At 39.7% G+C, this 11,133-nt stretch overlaps 1 pseudogene; it reads left to right on the top strand.

Annotated features, from left to right (window-relative positions):
- Positions 1-618: 618 nt before the first annotated feature.
- Positions 619-11,133, top strand: part of LOC112113205 — a 79,698-nt pseudogene continuing 69,183 nt past the window's right edge.

Here is an 11,133-nt window from a genome sequence, read left to right as displayed (position 1 = left end):
GGCGAGGGGCAAGACCATCACAATGTGAGTATCGCCCCCCCCCCCCGGGGGGGCGCGGGCGGGGCGCCCCCTTGTTTTGCACCGGGAAGGGGAACAGGTACCTGCAGCGGCAGGAGGCGCCCACGCTGGGGTTCCCTGGGGGTGGGGGGGGGGAGGAGATCTGCGGGTCAATCCCAATGGGGGGGGGGGGGTCCCAGTCTTGTGGGAGGGCAACACGCGAAGTTCCCGGGACTCCTGCCATCATCTCCCTGGGAGGCCGGGAGCCAAACGCCGCAGGCTGAGCTCCTGGGCAAGGGAGTTCTTCTTGGGGTGCTTTAGACAATGCTAAACTTGCTCTGGAGCCCTATGGTTTGCGGGGGTTCAGCTGTTTGTAGGGTCCGCGCTTAGTATCTTTGCCCCTTTCTCAATAGGCAGCGCGCGGGGGGTGCCGGAGAGGCTGGCAGAGGGGCGCTTTCCCTTCGCACGGGCAGTGCCTTGCCCGTCCTGGCCCCTGTACACTTATTGGGGAGTGAAAGGGGAGCTCCCGTCTCTTCCTTCGCCAGGTCAGCGCTCGGCACCTCCCAGCACCTCAGCTGTTACCGGGCTGTGTTCATGTCCCTTTCCTGCCTTTCCAGTGGCATGAGGAGATCTCCAGATGTCAGTCCCAGGAGGCTGTCAGACATCAGCCCGCAGCTCCGGCAGCTCAAATACCTGGTGGTGGATGAGGCGATCAAAGAGGATTTGAAATGGTCCCGATCCGTGGAAGATCTCACCAGTGCTTCCGTGGGGCTCACGTCCATCGAGGAAAGGATTCTGCGGATTACCGGGTATTATGGCTATCAACCCTGGGCTGCCAGCTACAAAAGTAAGTCCCTTGTTTATCCCGTCTCTTCTCACCAGCGGTAGCAACACTTCTCCCCTCCCCTCCCCCCTCAATTTTGTCTGCTGCTGCAGCAGCAGCCTCTTCTCAAGCTGCCTGCAGGGTGTGGGGGAGAGCTTGCATTGCACTCTGGATTTAACCCGGTCTCCCCTTTTCTGTGGCAGCCCCTCACATTGCTACTTCAATGTCCCGGCAGTTTGGAGTGATGGAAATTAACTGCCTAATTTTATTTACTATCCTCTTTTTTCCTAAACTGGATCATATCATCTTTGTCAGTTTTGTAATTTCCTCTAAAATATTCCCTTTCCCTCAATTGGAAGGTTTAACTATGTTTACTTTATGAACCGCTGCTTTGCCTGTTGACATTTGTGTCTGATGAGATTGATAGCTAATTCAGTGCTGAACTGTGGAAAAAGTTGCCCACACTCTGTGACTGTGTTTGATGTGGCACTAGGTGGTGGCATTGTGATCAATTCAATACAGATTAGTGTGAGATTTAGTCATTTGAACTTTCTCCTTATTAGGAAAAATGCTGGTGATTATAGAAAACATGTTAGCTTTTGTAATGGGGGAAAAGGGATTTCAGTTTAGTGCTGGAACTCAAGACAAATGTGAACGGTACCAACAGTTACTATGACATAACATTGTTAAGTAAATCATTACATTACATGTAGGTTAAAGTTTGCATCTTTTACACTGAAAATGATATTTTATCACTTTATTAAAATGTCTAAGTTGAAAGATTTAAAGAAATGCTTTCATTCTCTGCTAAAGGATTTAGCACATGTGGTATTCATTTTTTGTGTAAAATCAGGCTCTGAGTGATTTGGTGTTAATCATATTAAATTCAGTATTAAAAACATTGCTCTCTGTATTGCTGATGCCATAAGCGAAGTATAATGATCAGCTTATTTGTGACAATTGCTTCGGTGCAGTGGGGCTTTTTAAACCTGTATTAGTTTTTGAAAGTAATACATTATTCAATATCCTCTCCCTACTATCTTGAAGGATCATTGTGTTTTTACAGGAATTAAACTTTTCCCTGAATTAAAATATCTTTACCCTTTCCAACACAGCCTCCTGTTTGCATGTTCATAAACTTTGGTGAGAAACTTATCATAGTATATAGGGGTATAAAGCTGGGTTTCTCTTTATAAGCTTGTGATGATATCTTGAAAAGCTTTAATAAACATATTGGAAATATTCATACTTCTATAACATGTATTTGTATAACTTGTGTAACATTGGTCTTCCATTGTTCATCATTACCAAAGATGACTGAATGTAGTAACAGTTTTTAAGAATTCATTTGCTCTTGTGCGGAAGTCATAATACTGTTTGTGTCATGATAATACTGTTCATAACATCACAGTTTTCTGTTGTAAAAATATTATTCTACTAGAGGATCATGCTTTTTGGTGGAAAACTGGTTTTGACAAAAGAAAACTTTGTTATAATTATTAATTGTATGCATTTCTAATGCAATCACCCTTGGATTATCTGATTGCCAATGCACTTAACAATAAAGGGGAAAGATACAAAAAAACATGTTATACTGTATTTTTCTGTTTTTCATGAGCCATCAGCAACTCATTAAAACATTATTGCAGGATATTAGAATATGAATTATCAGATAAGGTCATGATAGTTTTTGTGTAAAACCAGTTGATTGTATTTTTTCTATGGTTATTACTATTCTAAGAGTCTGATTTTGGTGCCCTTACTCACAGGGAGTTGTACCTTTCTTCAAGAGTAGTCTCACAGACTCATTGGGACCATTCATCTATGCAAAGTTATTGGATCCTGTGATCAGACCATGTATGGGTGCCAACTTCTGAGCTGGATATTAATGTTCCTATCTGACACCATGACTAATAGTTCAATTGAATTCATGGTGAGTTATTGCAGATGATCCTTCTAAAATAGTAGAAGTCATTTTCATCTGCTCAATTATAATCTATTGTTGAGATTTATAACTCCACCGTAAAAGTTAATATTGAGCCAAAACTTGGCCATTAAGGTGTGTTCTCTATAGCAATTTAAAAAAATAACAAATGACATCTTAGAATTATAATGGTGGGAAATAAATATACAACTTTTCTGAGGATTTTTAAAAAAATCTATCTCAGAATAATTTTACCTATGATGTGAACCCATTTCACAAACTAAAAAGATAACAACCATATTTTATAAACTGTGTTGATAGAAATGTAGAAAAGATTATTTACATCTCTAGCTAGTGTTATTTGGCATGACTCCAATGGAGCTACTTTGATTTACATCAGCAGGGGATGTGGCTGAATGCATGTAAGTTAGATAAATCAGCAAAAGTAGAAGGCTGGGTTTATAGCAACACTCTGAAAACGTTTTTAAAAACTCCTTTATTTTGGCTCATGGCCGTGGTGACGAGATAAGGAACCTTTTACATTTTAAGTGGCCAGGTTTAATCAGACTAGGTCAGTGGTTCTCAAACTTTTGTATTGGTGACTCCTTTCACATAGCAAACCTCTGAGTGCGACCCCCCCCCTTATAAATTAAAAACACTTATTTATATATATTTAACACCATTATAAATGCTGAAGGCAAAGCAGGGTTTGGGGTGGAGGCTGACAGTTCACCACCCCCATGTAATAACCTTGTGACCCCCTGAGGGGTCCCGACCCCCAGTTTGAGACCCCCTGGACTAGGTACTGTGAACAAAAATAATTTACAATAAATTTAAATTGTAAACTCTTTGGGTAGTAATCTTGTCTTCTAATTACATATGTCTGTAAAAAGTCTAGATACTGTTTGCACCATATAAATAATAATGAGGATAATGAATTGAGTGCGGGTGCTCTCTAGGAAACTAGTTGGTGATCTAGTTCTTAGCTTATGAACGTATAAATCAGATTTCATTTCCCCTCACCCTCTTTTAAGCCACCTCCACCGCCAGTGACATTTTAGTTACTGAAAGTCTAGCATCTAGTGAGCAATTTCTCATATTATTTAGACTCCTATAGATTATCAAATTTATTGAGACTTTCAGAAGTCCTTTGACAGGGTCCCTCACAAGAGGCTACTAAAGAAACTAAGGAGTCATGAGGTTAGAGGCAAAGTATTATCATGGATCAAAAACTGTCTAGGAGATTGGCTTTTGCCATAATGAAAATTGACCTAATCAAGCTAGATGAAGAGGCAAACTCATGGTAAATTAAAGTTAATGTTATAAAGGTGAAGCAATGCACCCTGGAGAAGGGGGGACATTTAAATTACTGATACACCTTACAAAGTTATATGCTAACAGTAACCATATCAATTAAAGAAAGGGACCTGAATGTCACTGTAGACTGTTCAATGAAGACTTCTGCTTAAAAAAAGTGCAGCAGCTGTCAAAAAAGCAAACAAGAGTTTAGGGTGCATAAGGAGCGAGATGGAATAATTCAAAGAACAATACAGAGACAGTGTTCTCTATTAGGATACTGATCCCTGTTAATCAAAAATTAAGAAATGATTTCAATTATTTGCTGTCATAGCAACATTGTAATAATTGTGTTTAGTTTTGGTGACTACCTTTTTGAGTAGACTCTGAATAGACATTTTTATCTTGTGTCTTTCATTTTCAGGGAAAGAAAAGGACTAAATTCTCATCTACGGAATGGTCATTGATTTTTAACAAACAAATCAATTGCTTTACAAATTTCTTCATGCAGCTTTAATTAAATCTAATATCTTCTGTAGTGTGCTATTTATGTATGTGGAGATTCTGGGCAGAACTGTGGCCCATAGGAGAGGCTGGGCAGGCTGCTGTAACTTGAGCAGGTCCTCAGGGCTGTCTCTTTATGCTGGTGACTGTAGACCAGCCCAGAATCGAAAGAGCACAAAGGTGATTTGAAACTACTTTAGCCGCCACCCCCATCCCATGTTGCTGGCTGCAAGTTTTGTATACATCTCTTGGAGGCACACCACAGAATCTCATCCTAAATTCTGTTTTGTTGGAGGTCTTTTCATGTGTTTGGAAGGCCTGAATGGTGATGTCATAGAGGCTAAAACCTGAGTTGCAGCTCTTCTAAATTCATATTGCATGGAGAAGAAATGCAGAATCCAAGCCTTAGGTGCTTAACAAAATAATTAGTCAGAAAGGTCAATTCATGATTACATTAGTTCTTTTGAAATCATCATCATCTTCCTGTTGCTGAGGCAGGAGCACAGAATAAAAGAAATAAATATGTTGTTTCAAATATTACAATGTATTTAGGAATGTACTTTTTAATATCTGCAATTACACCTCTTCCCCAATATAACGCGACCTGATATAACACGAATTCTGATATAACGCGGTAAAGCAGTGCTCCGGTGGGAGAGCGGGGGCGAAGCTGCATACTCCGGTGGATTTTTTTGGCTCCCGAGGACAGCGTTATATCGAGGTAGAGGTGTACTTTAGTTCTGCATTTTCTGAAATGTTTAGAAACATAGTTCAACTACATTATTCTAAATGTGTATAAACTTATTTGTCACATTGGGAAGGGTGTACATTCTGGTGATTACTGAATTTCTATAGGCACCAGTGCTTCTCTAAATAGAAATAAAAATGGGGCATAAAGCATGGTAACATGAAATAATATATGTTTTCTACACAAAACTGCTTATAACAGAACTAGGATTTGAATTTTGTATGACGGCAATACTTCTTAACCCTCTGTGTTATGTGTACCAGAAATTAAATTTCAATGGAAATAATTCCAGCAAATAATGTAGGGATTTTGTACTTACTCCTGGAAATCTCTGGATGTGGAGAGGACTTTACATAATATTTTCGAGAGGAAGCTTTGATATTGCTTTATAATTACTCTTGTGTACCAGACAGTTTTGTTCTTTTCTGCATTTCAGATTCTTTTACATCATCATTTAACACTTTACAAGAAAATGTAATATGCTTTCTCGATATAAGAGAAATGCAGCAGAAATGCAATCTCTAAACAATGTAAAGTCAGGGTTTTATGACTCACTAAGCACTTTTCCTCTCTTGATGAAATTATTGCACAAGGGAAAATGGAAGCCCCCCTTGCCACCTTCATTCCTTTAATAGAGCTTTCTGGCTCAAAAAGTTGTTAAAATATTTTTTCTATCACACCCTCATACAAAGGACAATATTGCAAATAAATATAGGAGTGGAAAAGTCCTGGCTCCCCTGAAATCCATGGGAGTTTTGGCCTTAACTTCAGTAGAACCAGGATTTCACCCTCCAGGTTTAGGTCTTTGAATTTGCCTGCTATGCACACTCATTCTCAGTGCTGTGCACTGAGCACCTGTTCCTAAGGCAACTGCATCCAATTACACCTACCCATACATTTTTTTAAAAGATCCTGAACCCTATTGAAGAACTCTATTTAAAATGTAGAATAATTTACTACTTTTAACAGATGCGCAATTTTAATTTTCTTTCATCCTGCACTTGCTATTTAATTACTACTACATATTTTGTCCTGAGATGGGTGAGGAGCATCTACAACAAAGGGAAAGAGGAATATTTCTCCTTCCCTCTCCCCAGGAAGCTAAATACACTGGGCTCTGTATATAAGTGGGAGGGGGGAGAAATATGTATACTCATATGTACATATGCGCTCTCTCTTTCTCACTCATTAACTCTTTCTCTCTAATCTGAGACCATGAATGAAATCTGCTAATTGACACATCCAAGATAACAATCAATAATACATTGAAAAATACATTGCTCAAAACATAGCACCTCCTCAAGTGTATATAGCATTGTATTTTAAATGGAGGAAACAAGCTACATTAATAAGTGAATCAAAGCATTAAATATTAAAGACATTAATGATAAACAGGCTTGACCTTTTCACAGTCTATTGTGGGGTAGGATGGTATAAAAGATGGAATTCTTTGCAGATAGAAACACAGATGTGGGTGGTGGGGGAGCATTAAAATGTTCTGGAAGAAATTCAAAATGGCACTAAAGGGAAGACAAAGTTTTTAAATATGATTGTATGTAACTTGTTAGATTTAAGAAAACCAAAATCCATCTACCACAAAAAAGTATAAATAATACACAGGATGTGTCTTAGAGGAATGTCTAATTCAAGTTTAAAATCTGTCTAGTGAAGACTAGTTGGCTTCAGATTAATGCATTAACCTCTGACCTTTCCGATTTTATTTTAAAGTCACAATCTTGCCGTCTTTACTCAAGTGACATTCTCATTGAAGTTGATGGGAGTTTTTCTTGAACAAAGGTTAAAGAACTGAGCCTCCAATGTATTTAGGTCCTAAATGAAAATGAGTTTTCTGGTCTAATCATAGTCCTTAATGGATTACTGACCACCACACAGTTTGCTAGGGAAGCATTCACAAACCTTCACACATGCCCAAGAATGGAGTAGATGTTGTGTGTCAGGAGTGTGGTGAGTTGGCAGCATTGTGGAGAGAATACTGTACAGTGCCTGCTTGTACTACGTTTGGTTTCAGTTGGAGCTTTTTAGTGTCTTCATAAGCACCAGGTACTAGTATAAGGCCAGATTCTTGCCCCCCTGTTCCTTGTGGCTTTGTGCCCCTCAGGCAGTGCAAAGTGGCAGGAATCTGATCCCAGCTGGTCACTTGAGAATTCCCCTAGTTGTGCTCAGCTAACGTAAACTAGGGTAGCCAGCTCCCTTGTCAGCTCCCTGGTGCAGAGGAATGGAACATTGTGTGCTTGTGCTCCTGCAATCCTTAACAGGCCTGTGGTCCATTAGGGACCATAACTATCCGAAGTAAGTTATGGGAGCCTAGTGGCCACTTTAACTCATGCTGGGCTGAAGCAGCTTGAGAGCCAGGGAACTATAACTGACTTCCCTGACTGGCCCCACCCCCACCTTCTCTGAACGGGTCTTGGGGCAGGAGAGAGTTGGCGCCATGTTTAGTTTTTGGGGAAGAGGATGATACTTGGCTGTATGGCATTAACCAAAATCACTTACATTATTAATAGCCAGAATTTTGCCTTTATATCAAACCGTGCACATACTGACTTCTATGGGAATTATGTGAGTGTGAGGATAGCATAAAGCAGGGGTGGCCAAACTATGGCTCGTGAGCAGCATACAGCTCTTCTATAGTTAAAGTGCTGCTCACAGAACCCCCCTACACACTCCATCTACCAGATGGGGGGGAGGAGCTTGGGGCTTCTGCCCAGTGGCAGGGTGGTGGGCTAGGGGCTTCAGCTGGAGCAGGGCTGAAGCCCCAAGGCCCCCCTCTCTGCAGGAAAGAAGCCCCAGCTCCACCACCCCGCCACAGGGCAGAAGCCCTGCTCCAGCTGGTGCGCCCCAGCTCTCGAACTTCTGAAGATTGTTGTATGTGGCTTGGAGGGTCAGTAAGTTTGGCCAACCCTGGTATAAATCAAAAAGGGCTGGGAAGCATAGCACAATAGGACGAATTTAGCCTGAGGAACTTATCCCAGACCTTGAATGGATGTAGGAGGCGTTTTTAAGCCATATGTATCTCCCCAGGACAGGACACAGTAGCTCCTCCAACTGAATTGCTATGCACTGTGTGGTAACTGGGAGGTACGAAATGACATTGGATTCCATGATAGCTTCTTTCACTTCACATCTGTCTTTTTTAAACAGTGCAAGGTTGAACCAGTTGTGCTGCCAACCAGTTATTCTCAGTAGATTTCACTGTAACACTCCACTGGCAGCCAAGTTTAAAAGAAAAAAAAAAGAACTACATAGGATTGAATTTAATGGGGATCTAGGGTATTTCTCTGACAATAACCAACATTGGAACTTTAGTCTTTTTTCTGCTTTTTTTATAGACATATTAATTCTACTATCTCATTAGAAAGATTTTAATAGGTAACTTCTTTATGGGAGAAATTTAGAACCTTAATTAGGACATTTCTTTTTACCTGCTATTGATTTAAATATTTTTTCCTATAACTTTGTATTCATAAATTCTTGGGATTAACAAGTGAGCACAGTTTAAACTTTATATTGTTTTCACTTCCTACTTTTTATCATTTTCATTATGTTTCTGTTGTAGTCATAAAACAATGGGGATACTCTTCAGTGTCCAAAGTAATACCTGTAAATTCTCCGGGCTGTGAATCCTAGGTGATATTTCCCTAGTGCATGATGTGTCTGCTTTATGTTTTAAAGGAGTTTGACTAAATTTATCCTTGATGTAACTTCATTTTGTTCACTGGAGTTATGCCACTGAGGAGTTTAGAATACAGAGTTCAAAGGAAATACTTCTATATTTAAAGAATATTTTCAGCACATAGGTCTCAATCGTACAAAAATGCATGTTAGCAACTTTACTCATAGACTGTTGGTGTGCATAAAGTTATTCAAATGTGTAAGTTTGGATGTTTGAAGCTTTTATTATATTTATTGTCCTGACATAGTCTGCCTTTAACAAGTGTTAATATGACATTTTTGCTGAAGATTCAAAAATAATATTCTCCACTAACTCAAAATACCATTAAATTTGGCATAATAGTTATCTATATCTAGATGATTATGACTAAGTATCACTATTATACTGTCCATTGACAGTTCATTTGTATATGAAGAAAAAATATTTTTCTATGCAAACAGAAGTGTTTCCATTCAGTTTCATAAATACATGGATTCCCTGGGTAGTTAGGTCATTTTAGCTATGCAGTTTCCTATAACATTGGTTGATTTTATTTGTGCTTCCATTAAAGTTTCTATTTACTTTTTCCATCAGTTTCTTTTCTAGAATCATAATATAATCCAAAACATTGCACCTAGGTTAAACAGCCAAATTAGTTTGTATCTAAAGAAAAGATATCTATAGTTTTGTGGTTGTTCCTGAGGGTTTTTGCTGGGGGTTTTTGCTGTTTATCTTATGCAAGTTATACTAATTTTGAGGTAAAAAAAATTGTTTGGTTTATTTTTCTCAAATCAACCGAATATCCATTTTGATTGATAATCATTTTTTTGTGCTGTGAATTGAACATTGCAGCAAGACATTCACTGTTTGATACTTTCCTTGTCAGAAGTCCCTTTCCTTAAGGATAAAACACATTTAAAACTAAGTGCATTGTTTGTGCTGTTATTGATTTTAGTGGGATTTCTTGTGAAGGAAAGTACTACTCAACCTGAGCAAGGTTAACAGATTCAGGCCCATAATGAATAGTCTGTAGAAGGCCAAATAAGACACATGATGGACCAAATGTTAGAGCTGGAGGGAAACAGAGAGGCTTTGAGTTTTCTAATGCCTAAGAGAAAATTGTTAGGAAAAAATTATTTAAGGTTAGTAGGATAACCTGGATCTCAAATATAATTGTCCAAAAAAAAATATGGTTCTCCAGTCTCTCTGTGACCAAAATAAGCAGGACAGGTTTTTATCTTTCTTTATTTTTATGTTTCATGTCGCCATCAGTCATGGAACTGTCATCATAAAACAAACAAATATTAGCCACCCCTTTTGTTCAAGTGATCCTACAGGACAGTGAACATGACACCATCTTACTGAGAGAAAGAACTCCTCAGGCCCAACTACTGGGGAATGTGGCAGAGGGTGAACTGGGCTAGTACAAAGCTATGATATTGTTTTCTGTCCCACCCTCCTGCTCAGATCTTAGGCTGCTCATTTCCATCTGGGAGCTGAAGAGCAGCAGAAGAGTATGTGATGAAGGGCAATAACAAGGTGAGATGATGGGTTGACCTGAGCAGCAGGGGTGGGAGCTGAATGCTGTCACCGCTTCTCACCGTCTGAAAACACAAGCTCAGAACAGATGGAAATCCTCTGCATTTTTGTTTTTTTTTTTAATGTGTCACTTCCCTTCCCTAAGGACAAGTCTCTTACCTGAACTGACAAGCACTGAAAGCTCCTGGGTACCTTGACTGACTGGCACATCCAACCTGAGGCGAAAATGAAACTTGGCCTTCCACCACAGTTGCTCTGTAAATATTACTGAATTAACCCTGGACGGTCCTCTGAAAGTGGACTAGGGCCAAAGGAAGGATTTGGCGATGTGTTGGATAAACCATCTTTGCAGTTTGCTGGCAAGTGTGAGGAAACTGAGTCAGGATGCCAGTTTTCATTTTTATACTGTACTTAGATCAAGCACACTCGTCAGTCAGTGCATCAAACACTAAGCGCAAATCAGCAGCAGGCTGGCAGTCTGGACCTAATTAAGCTTCCTTTCCTCACCTAGTTTTCAGGTTGTCCCAGGTGATTAGGCAGTAGGATTTTTCCTACCCTGTTTGTATTAATTGTCTTGCTGGTGGAGTGTGTCCTTCAGCTATGGTGTTGGGATCTTTGATAGCTTTCAC

This window comes from Terrapene carolina, unplaced genomic scaffold, assembly GCF_002925995.2.
Source record: "Terrapene carolina triunguis isolate 2854851 unplaced genomic scaffold, T_m_triunguis-2.0 Scaffold85, whole genome shotgun sequence".
NCBI classification, from domain to species: Eukaryota; Metazoa; Chordata; order Testudines; family Emydidae; genus Terrapene; species Terrapene triunguis.
The sequence above is the reverse complement of the archived record's forward strand: the minus strand, read 5'-3'. Positions and strand labels throughout refer to the sequence as shown.